Raw genomic sequence first — 13,745 nt, forward strand, 5'->3', positions numbered from 1 at the left:
TAATGTAAATAATAAACAAACAAATATCCCTGGTGATATACGGCTGGCATAATGGGCCCTACACCCCTGGCTTTCCTTAAATCCCTTGATATTCCTAGGCAGGAAGACGCTTTAACTGAGCCTCTTGCAGCCAGCCATGGTCTCAAAATAGCGATTGTGGTAACATATGTTCTGTGGTATCTGCTAAGGGGTAACATAAAGATGAAGTAAAAGACTTAACTCTGAGTTTCTTTCTAGCTTAGAACCAGATTTCATGCAGTGTCTGTTTTTACACACTAAGAAAAACTTGCACCTTCACATGCTAAACATGCATTTGTGAGTGTACATGGGGTAGTCAGGGGCACAGTTACAAGACTTAAGTGCACAAAGGGCCCTTTGTGTAGGCAAATTCATATGTTGACATACATATTTATGAACTCACAAAGCACGGGAATGCTGAAAATCATCCTTTAGTGTTAAAATAATTCTTTGATTTTTTTTCTTTTTATCTAACAGATATCTGTTTTAAAATGTTCCATTGATAATGCTTGTCATTATGAGCTCATTCTGATTCAAACTTATTCCTATGTGTCTTCTAGGCCATACAATTGCAGACACTGTTCTTACTTTAAGGTTGTATTTTCTCTTGATATGACTCATAAAATGTTCTTGTTTTCCCTTGAAAGTCTTGCTTGCTATGCATGACCAGTCTTGGTCCAACAAGACATATTGCTTCAAAATGCCAAAATGTTAAGATACTATGTTGCAAATGTAGTCATGATGCATTGCTTTGTTGGAAGATAATGTGAGCCCTGAAAGACTGAAGTCCTCGTTCCCTACATCAAACTCAGACGGTCTCGAGATAAATAAAATGAAAAAAGATAACCTTAATTTACACTTCCATTGCAGACAGTCTCAGGCAATTTCCAGGACATTATACAAATCTGCATATTTACTTTTTTTTAATCTCAGATATTATTTTATATAAATCTAATGTTATTTAGCAGAAGGTAGATTTTAAAAATAAAGTTTGCTTTTAAAAATATTGGAATGTTTTCTGCATTACAACTAACAAATGAAAATCCCTCTGGTGAAGAGAAATAGGAAAGACATGTCTGACACACTCTAGTAGGTTATATCTGAGATTCTTTTCACAGCAGTGCATTGGTGGTTCAGTGGTAGAATTCTCGCCTGCCACGCGGGAGGCCCGGGTTCGATTCCCGGCCAATGCAGCTTGCGTTTTGGCCAGGACTAAATTCAATTTTAAAACAGTCAAAGCCGCCGCTTCTCTCTTTCTTCACGGCTGCTTACTTACAAGCTACAGACCTCACCAGCTACTTTTGCTACGATATGTTCAAGATCCCCACTACTTGGCCTGTGTCTGTGCTGGGAAGACAGCTACGGGATTTGTGGGCCAGCTACGGGGTTTGTGGGAGCCCGGAGGCGGGGGCTGGGAATCCGCCTGGTGCTTGGAATCAATTAGTTTAAAAGTGCAAAAGAAAAGCGGCTGGAGATGCCGGGGATTGAACCCGGGACCTCACACATGCGAAGCGCGCGCTCTACCACTGAGCTACATCCCCCAGCTGCCCGGACTACCCCGCCAGGCCTATGCATGGCTGCGGCGGCCTCGTTCTCTGGCGCGGCTACTGATTCTTCACTTACACCTGCCTCGCCGGGCTGGCGGCGCTCGCCGCCTGGGCGCGGTCCACAAAGCCCCTCCGTGGCCCCCTTTGCCCGGCAGCGCCGAGCCGCTGCGGCTCAGCTGCACCGCGGAGCGGCTTCGCTCGCCCGCTCCCAGCCCGGCGCTGGCAGCAGCCGGCCTGGGAACAGGGCTGTGGCGCGAATGGTCCTGGGACGAGAACAAGGGGGGGGGCTTCCTGACTCTGCAATCTGCCCCCCACCTGACCCCCCACAAGCCCTCGCCCCCTGCCCCAATCCGGTTCCCTCACATCCCATCGCCCCCCGGCCCAGTCCAAGTCCCACACACGCCCTCACCCCTTGCCCCAATCCAGCCCGCCTCCCCCACATCCCCTCCCCCAGTCCACTACACACAGTCGACCAGGGGATGTTGTGAAGGCCAAAAGTATAACAGGGCTCAAAAAAGAATTAGGCAAGTTCTTGGAGGACAGGCCCCTCAGTGGCTATTAGCCAAGATGGCCAGAGATGCAACTCTCTGCTCTGGGTGTACCTAAGCCTCTGACTGCCAGATGTTGGGACTGGACCACAGAGGATGGATTGTTCAGTAATTGCCCTGTTCTGTTCATTTCCCCTGAAGCATCTGGCACTGGCCACCGTGGGAAGACAGGATACTGGGCTAGGTGGACAATTGGTGTGAGGCAGTATATGGCCATTCTTATGTTAGGTCTAGCCCCCTACCCCATTTCAGATATCCTGCAGCTCTAATCCAGCCCCCATGTTCCCTAGCCCCTGCCCAGCCCCTTAGCTCCTACATAACTCCTCTCCAGACCCCCAGCTCCTGCCTGACTTCCCTTCAAGGCCCTTACAGCCCCACTCATTCCCTTCCAGTTCTGATCCAGCTCCTCTCCCCGCCCACCAGCTCTCCCTCAAACCTGATCCAGCTTCCATCAGTCCAGCCCTCAGCTTCCCCAGCTCTGATCCAGTCATCCCACCAGGCCTTTTTAGCGTGCTTCCTGCCCCCCACTTTCCTATTCCACCCCCAGCCCGATTTCAGGCCTCCATGATCCCTCCCCCAGCTCCTCACCATAGTCCCCTCCAGCTCTGCTCTAATCCCCACATTTCCCCCATCCCCTCAGCTCTGGTCCAGACCCCTCCAAGCTCCACTCCAGCCCCCTTCCCCCACTCTCCACAGCGCCAATCCAGCATCCCAGCTCTATCCTATCCAGTTCTGCTTCAACCCCGCTCCCCCAGCTCTGTCTCTCCCTCTCCTGGCCTCCCCATGCAAAGCAGCTGGTGCTTTTACCTTAAGCTTTGTCTTGGCAGGAGGAGGCGCATTTCCTGTCTCCACTTCTCCCCACACACACCCTGCACATCCCCCCATGAGGCAATCTCCCTACTCCTCTGCTCATCCTTGCTAGTTACTCACGCTCAGGGCCTGGGGTTGTCCCAGCCGGAGGGGCCCCTCATCCTACACATCCCCTCCCCCAGTGGGCCAACAAGCCACACTCTTCCCAGTGATCTTCACTGCAGTGTAGCTCAGCTTCTTTCGGACTGGTGGTGGCATGAACAGGAATACACATATGCAGCTAGATCCAAGCCACCTGCAGCATCAGCACAGACAGCATGTTCACACCCCAATTGCCAGATGCTTGGGTTCTACCCAGTGGGAGCAATCCATACAAACAGTCTGGTTACATCTTCAGGCAGTGGGTGTATAGGCTCCCCGATGCCTGTATCCCATCCACTGTACCAGTTAGCGGTGCAATCCATTATATCTTCAGACTGGGGCAGTACCCTCCACCCTTGTCTGTCTGGACTCCTGGGTTCTAAATCAAAATCAGACTCTGGTTAGGCCCTCATAACCTCACGGGCCCTGGTGCGACTGCACCACTTGCACCATTGTAGCACTAAGCATGAGCTTCATCTTCCAAAAGACAGGTGTGCCTAACGTCTCTGCTTTAAGTACCAAATGTCCTGTGTTCCCCTTTAAGAAACCAGCTCCTGAAAAATCCCTGGCAATATCAAAGGGTACTAGAGCATGTTGTACTGGAGGAGGCAGCCTAAACCAGCTCATCCCTGATTATGGGGGGAGATCTGTTTCTTGTGTTATCCACAAAGGGAAGAACTTGTTACTTCCTTTTACCCAAACACCCTTCAAAATCATCCCAATAATAAGGCACAGCATTGTGAGAGATGACCAGAGAAGAATCCTGCAGCCCCTAAAGAGTTCTCCCCTCCTTTGGTCCAGAGCCTTGACCAGTGGCCAAATGATTTTCCTCCCACCCCAGGCCTGGAAAGGAAGATGGCAGAAGGAAGCCAGAACTGTACACAGAGGGATGAGCATTTTCCACCTGCTCGTGAGGTAGGATAACATTGATGGTGTTCACAGTCACGTTGGCCAAAAACATAGATCTTGCTGTACACAGAACAACAAATTAATGTAATTAAAAGCCTGCCTTTTGTAATGCTTTACTGTTACTACGGCTATGCCTATGCTTAACCTGTGACAATGGCAGCACTGCTAGCTGAGCCTCTGTAGTGCTTCAGTATAGGCACTCACTACGGTGACAGGAGGGGTCCTCCGGTCACTGTAATTAATCCACTTCCCAGAGAGGCGGTAGGTAGGTCGATGGAAGAATTCTTCTTATGAGGGGAGGATGGAATGGGAAGCCCAGCAAAGATCCTGGCATGGGGTAATGGAGTGGCACACAGAGCCCTGGGCATGACAGAGGGGGTGGGAGGAGTTTCAGGGAGTCCCTGAAATAGAGGGGGATGGAAGGGTAGCACATAGGGAGCTTGTGAGGGAATAGAGGAATGCAAGGAGCTCTTGGTGTGAGCAATAAGCTCATTCTACAGAAATTACAAGTGTGAAATCCTCCGCTATACATTTGTGGGAGAGAGATACCCCTCTGAGTCTCTGTGATAAATTCTACTTAGTTTATAAAAACACCCTCTTACATTTACTAACAAAATAATTAGAATACGTGATATTGGAAACTAATTGTCCAAAGCCACTTTGTAATTGGCCAATTGGAGCTCTGCTGGGATGTGGGACCTCATCAGAAAAGAACATTTAAAAAAAATACCATACAACCATAATCTTTAATGGACAGAAGAAAATATTAATGTAGAAAACTTTACCCATCTCCCTCAGTTTTTTCTTTTTCTTTATTTGCCTTCTTCTCCCTATGCCTTCTTTAAAATTTACTGTTACTAAAGACACGGAATTATGATTCCTGAAACCACCCTAATTCAGTTCCTTAAATCATAGTTATGTAAATGGAGCCCAGCTACTTCTCAGTTACTGCTGGGAGCTACAGCCAGATTGGGAGAAGAAGCAGCAATTTCTCTTTGAAGGATTTCCTAGTATAGAGCTAGCAAGAGCACTCTAGAATGAAAAACTACTGGCTTGTGAATCCAGCAACATCATTTAACAAGTGGCCAGGCTTCCTTTAACATTAAAAATTAACTCTTAAAATAGTCAACTATAAGTGTATTTAAAATAAGAAAGAAAAGTTATTTATAATATTTTCCCTACCAATTTCACTTATCTTTCTGCTACTGTTTGGAAGGATTATGTTGCAGGAAACTTATATAATTGGATTTTTTTCAAGGTTTTTGTTTGTTTATTTGTTTTGAGGGTTTTTTTTTGTTTTTTTTAAGAAAGAAACGACATTTTGGGTTCTTAGACCCAGGATTCAATAGTGTAAGCCATGTGCATTTTGCAGGCTGCAGGTTTGTTTCTTGGGTGAATGAAGTCACTCAGCCTCCAGCCTCATGATTTAGAATCCACCTGAGGCCTGCATCTAGGCCAAGATCCACAGAGGGACTTTTAGGTACCTAGAAAATCACACGAACAACATAGTGATCCACAAAACCTAAGTTAGGCGCCTTGGTTCCCTATACAATGAATGGGAGCAGAGAGGCAGGCACCAGTGGGAGATGCAGATGAAAGGGCGTGTGCTAAGTCCTGCCCCTCTTATCAGAGATAAGTAGCCCATGTTTAGGCTGCAGGCATGCACCTGCTTTGTGATTCACAAATCAGAGAGAGATAGGCATTTGGCCACCTAAGTCATGTGCAGGGCCTGATCAAGTAAGTGTTCTCAAAGGCCACCTACCGGATTGAGCCCCTTGGGCATGTTCACACAAAACAGCCAGAAAGAGGGAGGAAGAGGCCCTCCTTCATACTACGGGTTAGGGCACTCACCCAGGGTGTGGGAGACCCCCAATTTAAGTCCCCCTATCTCAGGAGAAGAAGGGATTTGAACAGGGATTTGCTACCTGTCAAGTTAGTGGTCTAATCACTAGGCTACAGATGCATTCTAACACTTTCTGGCCCAATTAATATTTAATTATGAAATTATTCAGTTACAGTAAAACAATTTCATTAGGTGAGATTTAGGGACAGCCCCACACACACCAAGCTATTCCTTAGCCTCATGGTTGGGGCACATATATGGGAGGTAGTAGATCCCATTCAAATCCCTTCTCTTCATCAGGTGGGGGGGGGGTCTTGAACGAGGGGTCTTCAGGTAGATGTTGAGCTCTTCCACATGCTGTTTTTTCTGTGCACTCACCTGAGGGGCCTAATCCAGTAGGCAGCGTCTGAATATGTAGGTATCTGAATGTAGGTATCTGAACATCTGTTTTCCCCATTTTATGAATTGCTCTGGATTTAGGCACCTAGCGTGGAGCGGCAGTGCACATGCGCGAGGAAAAAACTGAGGTGCCAACATGCTACAGGGTTAGGTAACAGCCGAGCAGAGTTTTGTGGAACTCAATGGTGCCTAAAAATGGAATTTAAGCACCCAAGTACCTTTGTGGATCCCACCCTTAATAGCCTACTTATGCATCCTGTTGTGACTTTTTTGCTGTAATAAGGCATTCACAGTAACCAAACCTTCCCAGTGGATCTTCCCAGCTAAAGTTTCCTTTTTCAAATAAAGCAAAAGGCTATAAAGTCAAACTTAAATATGTCCCCTTTGTTATATGGTATGAGTAATTCTGTCTGTTTTGTTAGAAACAAATGTGTGTCACTGCACTATAAACTGTGCACTGTGCTCTTGCAAAGATGAGTGCTGTTAAACTAATAATTTCAGAGTACACTTTGTACTATCCAGGAAGTAGCCTGAGAAGCCTTCAGAATGACTTGACCAGACTTATGATAAAGCATGAGATATGCTATCACACTGATTGATTGAATAACCCTTCCCACACTAAATGACATTTCTATTACTATGGCATTTGGGGTTCCTAAGGGCAAAGAAGAAAAAAAAAAAGCCTGGTTTTACCATGGCTCTCTGTTCTTCAGTTCTCCATGGGTCATAACATAGTCTGGTATTTGAAATCTGAAGAGAGAAATACAAGAGTCATTTTTAAATGCGCTGGGATAAATAAATTAATTGATTATATAAAATAAGTTTGTCCTCAAAGACGAATTGTAAAATGAACTATTTTCATCAACCACTGGAAGCAGAAGAACCACGCCTCCATCCTGAGAAAATCCTCCTGCCGAGGTAACTGAGCTCGCCTACAATTATTTGACAGTATCCCTTTGACTTTATTAGCTTTTTCCAAAGAATTTATTTCAAACATCATAATAAAAATATTCTGTTCTTTCACTTAAGATAGATGTTAGCCAACTTCTCTTTCTTCCTAGCTTCAGTAACATGCTTCACTTATTTTCTCCCTTTAGACATTTTTTCTCCTTCCCTCTCACCTTTTCCCATTGAATCTGTTAGTCCCATTACTGGCTACACAAGACAGTTTTCCTTCCTGCCCATCATTGCATCTGGAATAATTTTCATTATTTTCCTAAAGAAAGGTCTGCCAGGCCTTGTTTAAACAACCAGCATACTATCTTTGTTGTAAAAGGAAATTAATACATCTCCAGGTAGAAGAAACTGAGCTGGGAGAAGCATCCTGACATCTGATTATCATGTGGGCATGATCCAGCACCTAACTATAATGTCTTATCTTACAAAGGATATCTGTTCAGTATGTCATTTAAAAATAATATAAAAATCAGCTTGAGTAAAATGTATGTCTTTTAGAATAGTGTATATTCCCATGGGATAACTTTACTGCCATCAAACTCCAGTTATAAATAAAAAACCAGCAAAGCCTTGTGTCAGCACTCCCACTGACATCAACAGCAAAACTTTCATTAGATTCAGTGGGAACAAGAATTGGTCCCTTAGTTTCTACTCAGGTGTACTTCTTGAATCTAAACAATATCTATTTCATCATATTGTAAAAGCTGTTCTGCCTTCAATTTGTATGTATTTATAACAAATATCAACAGAAGGAGTTATATATATGCACTGGTGCCAGCACAACCCCCTGAGTTGATGAAGATTCTTTGCCTCTTAATAAAATTGTTACATTTCTCTAGTATTTGGGGCTTCAAAATTCATATTCTTGGTGAAAGTGCTCTTTCCAGACACTCTGCCACATAGCTTTCCATCCTATAAGAAAATAATGTACAAATAATTTGACATTGACTTCCACACTGCAGAAACGAATGACCAGCCTTCTAGAAATTACTGAATTTGCTTTTGATAATTAATACAAAACACAAAATACTTAATTTGACTGTTAACACAGAGCACAAAATAATAATTGTGTTTAGCAATAAAAGCATCAGATCTAGTCAAGGGAGGTGAGCAGCCACCTTCTCTCATCACTCACCTTCCTTTAGGGTTCTGAATAATACATGATAAATGCATAGTATCACTGTATCTTTAAGGAATGCCTGCTTTGATGGATTAGCAATCAAATTATGAAACTTCCTGTTTGGGAGGCAGATCAGGACACAGTACACCCATGTCACTGAGGAGAACAGATGCAGATCTCTAGAATACCAACATGTATTTAATTAATGTTCCTTTTGGTTTACAACATAAGAGGCTGTTTGCAGCTTATAATAAAGGGAAATCATGCTTCTGACACAGCCCAATTTAAATACTTCCCAGGGCATCCTTTAATAAAAGTAGAGTGAACTGAATCACTCAAACAGAACACTATCCTTGGGTCATACTCAGAGAAATAGATAAATTTAGAGTGATCTATATAATATATTTTTCTTTCCTTACATAATTATAAATCTGTTCAGTACACAATTCAGATATTCCCATCTACTGAATGCTTTTAAAACTTCATAAAGCAGAAATCTAACGTTCCAATAACATTGTGCAAAACTCCTAAGGTTGCCACATTCATATCTCATCATTGTTCCAGATATCCCGTACAATGTCAGGCTCGTCCAAATGTCTGGAAGCAAACCCTGGTTCCAGGAAATACTGTGCAGAACATTATTTTAATTTTGCTGGATACCACAATACAAACTTAGCAATCAGCTTTCTCAACAGCTCTCATAGGACTAAATTCACCTCCTTGTGTTTGGGTTTCCATGCTGACATCAAGGAAAAACAATGTCACTATATTATATAGCAGTTTCTCTGCATTCCTGTTTAAGATTAACTCATTCCTGGTACCTCAGAAATGTTATACTTGTTCAAGAAAGGGCTTAGCTGTCAGTGGGGCCAAATTCTCTTTTTGCTAGCAGCACTCTTTGTCCCTTAAAATATGGGTTCTCAATACGGTAGTCACAGTCACCAGGGGGATTCACAACCACCTTCACTTTCACCTTCACAGCCCTGCAGCCCAAGCCTGAGTTTGCTGGCACGGGCCTGCTGCAGGCTTTTCTTTGCTGTGTAGACATACCCCTAGTGTTCAGTCCCCCTGCTCCAGTCACTCCTTCATTATTTACTCACAGTAGAACAACTTCAATAGAAGAGGTTGAGGGAGTGGTTAGAGTCCTTCAAAGAGTGGTGAGCAACTCTGTTCAAATCCTTTCTCCCCCTCTGCTAGGTAGGGAGATGTGAATCCGGGTCTCCTACATTCCAGATGAGCGCTCTCACCACAGAGCTAAAAGTTATAACATGGGCACTGCTTCTCCGGCTGTTTTGTGTGGAGTGAGGCAGGCACCAAATTCATTCCTGAAAGAAACTACTTAGGCAACTAAGCTGCCTGACTCCAGGAGACAGGTTCCTGTTCATTGATCACAAAGCAGAGATAGAAACCTCTCTGCACCCAGAGTTAAGTGCCTCAGACCTGGTCTACACTACAGGGTGAGGTCAACATAAGCTGCCTTGCATCAACCTAGCTGTGGACGTGCCTTCACTTAAATTTGGCTCCTGCCAATGTAAGTGCCTGTGTGTGCCAATTTAGTAACACCACCTCCCTGAGCGGCACAGAGTCACGGTCAATGTAATTTTGTCAATGCAGGGTCAGTGTAGAAACTGGGTTGCTTACCTCAACTGTTACTGGCTTTCAGGAGCCATCCAACAATGCCTCGCACTGCCAATTCAATCAATACAAGTGCTCCTGGTGAGGACACACATCACAAACACAAGGAGCCAAGTGTGCACACACACAAGCAATTTAATAACCATGGTGGCTGTATGCCAACATAAATTAGGTCAACATAATTTTGTAGTGTAGACATGGCCTCAGGCTGTGAGGGACGGATCTTAACACACATCCTTCTCCTCAGCATCTCCCATTGGTTAACTTGGCTTGCTGTTTAGCGTGCTGGCTTTGTGGATCACCTTCAAAGGTATCTCTCTCTCCATTCACAGTATAGGGAGCATAGGTGCCTAATGTATTTTTGGATCTCAGTATTTTTCCTGTGATTTTCTAGATGATTAAAAGTTAGGCGCTGTGACAGTATTGCAACATCAAAGTCCCTTCATGGATCCCACCCTAAATTCTCTGGGATGAAGATCTTTTGTTCCTTTATGTTTTTATAATGTAAACTGCCAGGAACAAATAATAAATAATAATCTCTCATGACACTTGATCAATCGTTGCAGCCAGTTGAATAAAGACATCACAGATTTGTGAATAAATGAACATCTCACATTCATTGGTTAACATTCATAAGAACATATCGTCTGTTTTTTTGTAAATATTCAAGAGGGTCATCACAAAATGTTCATGAATCATGCACATTTCAGCAGTTTGTGCCAAAGTACGTTATTTGGTATTTCCATTCTCCTTATAAAAAGTTTCCATAAGGGCTCAGAAACAAATTCACATGACCTAGATGACCAATTTCGAACAATCCATTTCAGGTTTGTGGTATTTGTCAAATATTTATTTTAAAATACTGAATGTATTTACAAAAACTGGGACAGGTTGTGAACAATTTGCAAAGCCAGTTCAGCTAATCACTCAGGGAACGCAGTTGTCAGAGTGCTTAAGCAATTTAGGAGCATAAATTTCATTGACTTTCAATGGAACTTATGCTCCTAAATCCTTTAAGTGCTTTTGAAAATCTCCCCCACTGTCCATTCACCTGACGGATTTTTAATTAAATCCACTCATTTATTTGGTTTGAGTTACTCATCTGACAGAGGTGGTGGAGCGTGCAAAAAAAGTCTTCATGTAACTCACATTCATACACTGCATGCCATAAAGACTGACATAAAGTCTAGATATTTAATGTTTCTAATAGGAATATTCTAGTACACCACCAAAAATTCAGTTATATACAAATATGGTATTTACCATCACATAATATGGAACAATTAAAGTTATTTAAAAAATGGAGACAGAAAGACAAAAAAAACATGATTAAAGCTTTACACTGCAAATTTTGTCATGGTTGGAGACAGATAAGTAAATTATAGCCCTGTAGACATTTTTTGACTGACAAATTAATTACACAGTACAATAATGCCTCCTTGAGCCAAATTCAGCCCTGAGGAAGCAGGTACAAATCCTGATGACTTAATAAAAGGAATTTTGACTCTACTTCAACTGAGTAAAAGTAGAATATTAACACTAACAGATTTGATGTTAAATAGAAATGTTGTTGTAAGACTCAGAAACAAGGAGTCTTAAAATAGTTATACAGACTTACACAGATTATAAAGCAGAAGTTTCCAGACAGTTAAATGACACTGCTTTTTACAGACCTTTAATTTATATTATAATACCACTTGTGACGACATGACAGAAGTTGATTTGGAAACCAACACAGCATTCCAATTAGGAAAGATTATTAAACAGGACACTTCATATTTTATCAGAGAATACCTGATTAGGGTATAGGTGTGAAAATGATTAGTTCTGAAAAGCACGGGCTTATTTATCTTTTAAGTAGTATCATGTTTTTAAGGAAGAGAGGCTGTGGACTCAGTTATTGAAACAAATATCCTCCATACCTTTTGGCACGGTAACTGATGATAATGTACACATATATTCATTAGTTCATTCTGAATCAACACATTATTGCAAATATTAATAAGATCTATGATGACTGCATGAAACTGCTACATGAAAAGTGAAGGCTCATGCTTATCATAGGAACCCAAGAGAATGGCCACAATCATACACAGCAAGTAGTGGTCTAATTCCAAATACTTGCAGAAAAATTCCATCTCTGTTGTTCCACTTTCTCAAACAGAACCTGATGCTTCAAAATTATCTGCATTCTTAAAATTAGAGTTACAGATGGAGTCCAATATTATGTGTCTTTTCAGATAAAAGAAGGCAAAAGGCCCAATATGAAAGGCTTGGAAGCAAATAATTTTGAAAAGTTGAAGGACTAAAAACAAATTCCTCCAAGCCTACATTGCCTGATACATTAAGTTGACCTAGTGATGTAAAAAAAAAATGGAAAATGGGGAAAAAAATGAAGCAAAAATGCTGCAAAAAAGAAATATACTCCAAAAGACACACCAGGATATGTGTCCAAAAATATTCTGGGTAAAACTAAAGTTTTCACTAAAGTGAAAATGTGGGGATAGACACATTAATAACAGAGAAACTCATGGTACAATAGTTTTCTACTATGAGCTTCAACTTCAGTTAATATATTCCTATAAGGTCAAGAAAGGGAGATTTATGAAGTCAGTTTAAAGTTTACTTCCTGGAAGACACCATTAATATATGCCTTGGTGACCACTTCAGAGGGCCTTGAAGGTAGACTTTCTGTGCCTCTACTGTGACTTTATATGTCAACATCCACATCTGCTGTCAGAACTGTGCAACAAGTTCACAAGAAAAGATGAAAGAAAAGAGGTCATCCAGGAATAGAAAGCAGAAATAAAGTAGAGAGACATTAATTTATGTCTTGAAGTCACTGGATGGAGGGAGTATCAATGAGCTGAGCGTGTAAATTAGAGGATTTAGTAATAGAGGTCTTTAAAAGAGGCATAATCCCAACTTTTGTCTTCCCACCTCAGCACTATTGAAAATCAGGCACAAGATTCTCAAAGTAAGCATACAAAATTAGAACAGTTCTTCAAATGTTGGTCATAATATTTACAACTTGAATTATATACCTATTTATTAAGAATGGTTAATTGGATTTTACTTACTAATTATAGAATATTACAGCAACTACTCTACTTCATCTTATGTTCCTGCCTTACATGATATGGATACCACCCATAATTACAAACACTAGTTATAGCACTAAAATCAAGCCTCACAACTAAAGGTATTTTTGGAGTCTTCCTCTGAATTTGTAGGATTCTTTTGTTTGTTGATACAAGTGAATATCAGTAGTTCGTGGGTGAATTATTTTGTATGTACCTGCATAGTCTACATAACTATGTCATTCTAGCCTCTTTGTCTACAAAATTATCAATGTTTATACATATAGATATGTGCATTTTTTTCTCTTTCTCCCTGATATTCAATTAAATATTCTTTCACTCTCCCCGTTTTTGTACCCAGCCCTGCAAACCCTTACTTCCAAAAATAATCTGAATTCCTGCTAGTAGTCCCATTTATTATCAATGGAATTAATTGTGGGACTAAGGAATTGGAAGATCAGTCTAACTTTGTTTTTTTTCAATATTATTCATGTAGATATAGGACTATAATTACTGCAGAAAAGCATACAAGGTGAGTTTCCATATGTTAATAGTTATCTGCTACAAGTTGTAGTATATTGGCTATTAGAGCAAATATGCAGAGCTATTATTCTAATAGATATTTATTTGTCACTTTGGTCAAAGAGTTTTGCACTGGTGTAGAACATTTTTCAAGTGCTAAAGGATTTTTGCTGTGAATTTGTACTGTCAAAACATCTTTGATGTGTAATGAAACAA

The 13,745-nt window shown here is 41.7% G+C and overlaps 2 non-coding genes across 2 annotated transcripts; one reads left to right on the plus strand and one right to left on the minus strand.

The window, feature by feature from the left end:
• The first annotated feature begins 1,140 nt into the window (after positions 1-1,140).
• TRNAG-GCC (transfer RNA glycine (anticodon GCC)) lies at positions 1,141-1,211 on the plus strand. The gene has a single exon. It is a non-coding gene; the product is annotated as a tRNA-Gly (tRNA).
• A 276-nt stretch (positions 1,212-1,487) lies between these two features.
• Positions 1,488-1,559, minus strand: TRNAA-CGC (transfer RNA alanine (anticodon CGC)). Its single transcript has one exon. It is a non-coding gene; the product is annotated as a tRNA-Ala (tRNA).
• Between the last annotated feature and the right edge of the window lie 12,186 nt (positions 1,560-13,745).

This window comes from Emydura macquarii, unplaced genomic scaffold (genome assembly GCF_026122565.2).
Source record: "Emydura macquarii macquarii isolate MOO-44397 ecotype Brisbane River unplaced genomic scaffold, CSIRO-AGI_Emac_v2 contig_1253, whole genome shotgun sequence".
Lineage (NCBI taxonomy): Eukaryota > Metazoa > Chordata > Testudines > Chelidae > Emydura > Emydura macquarii.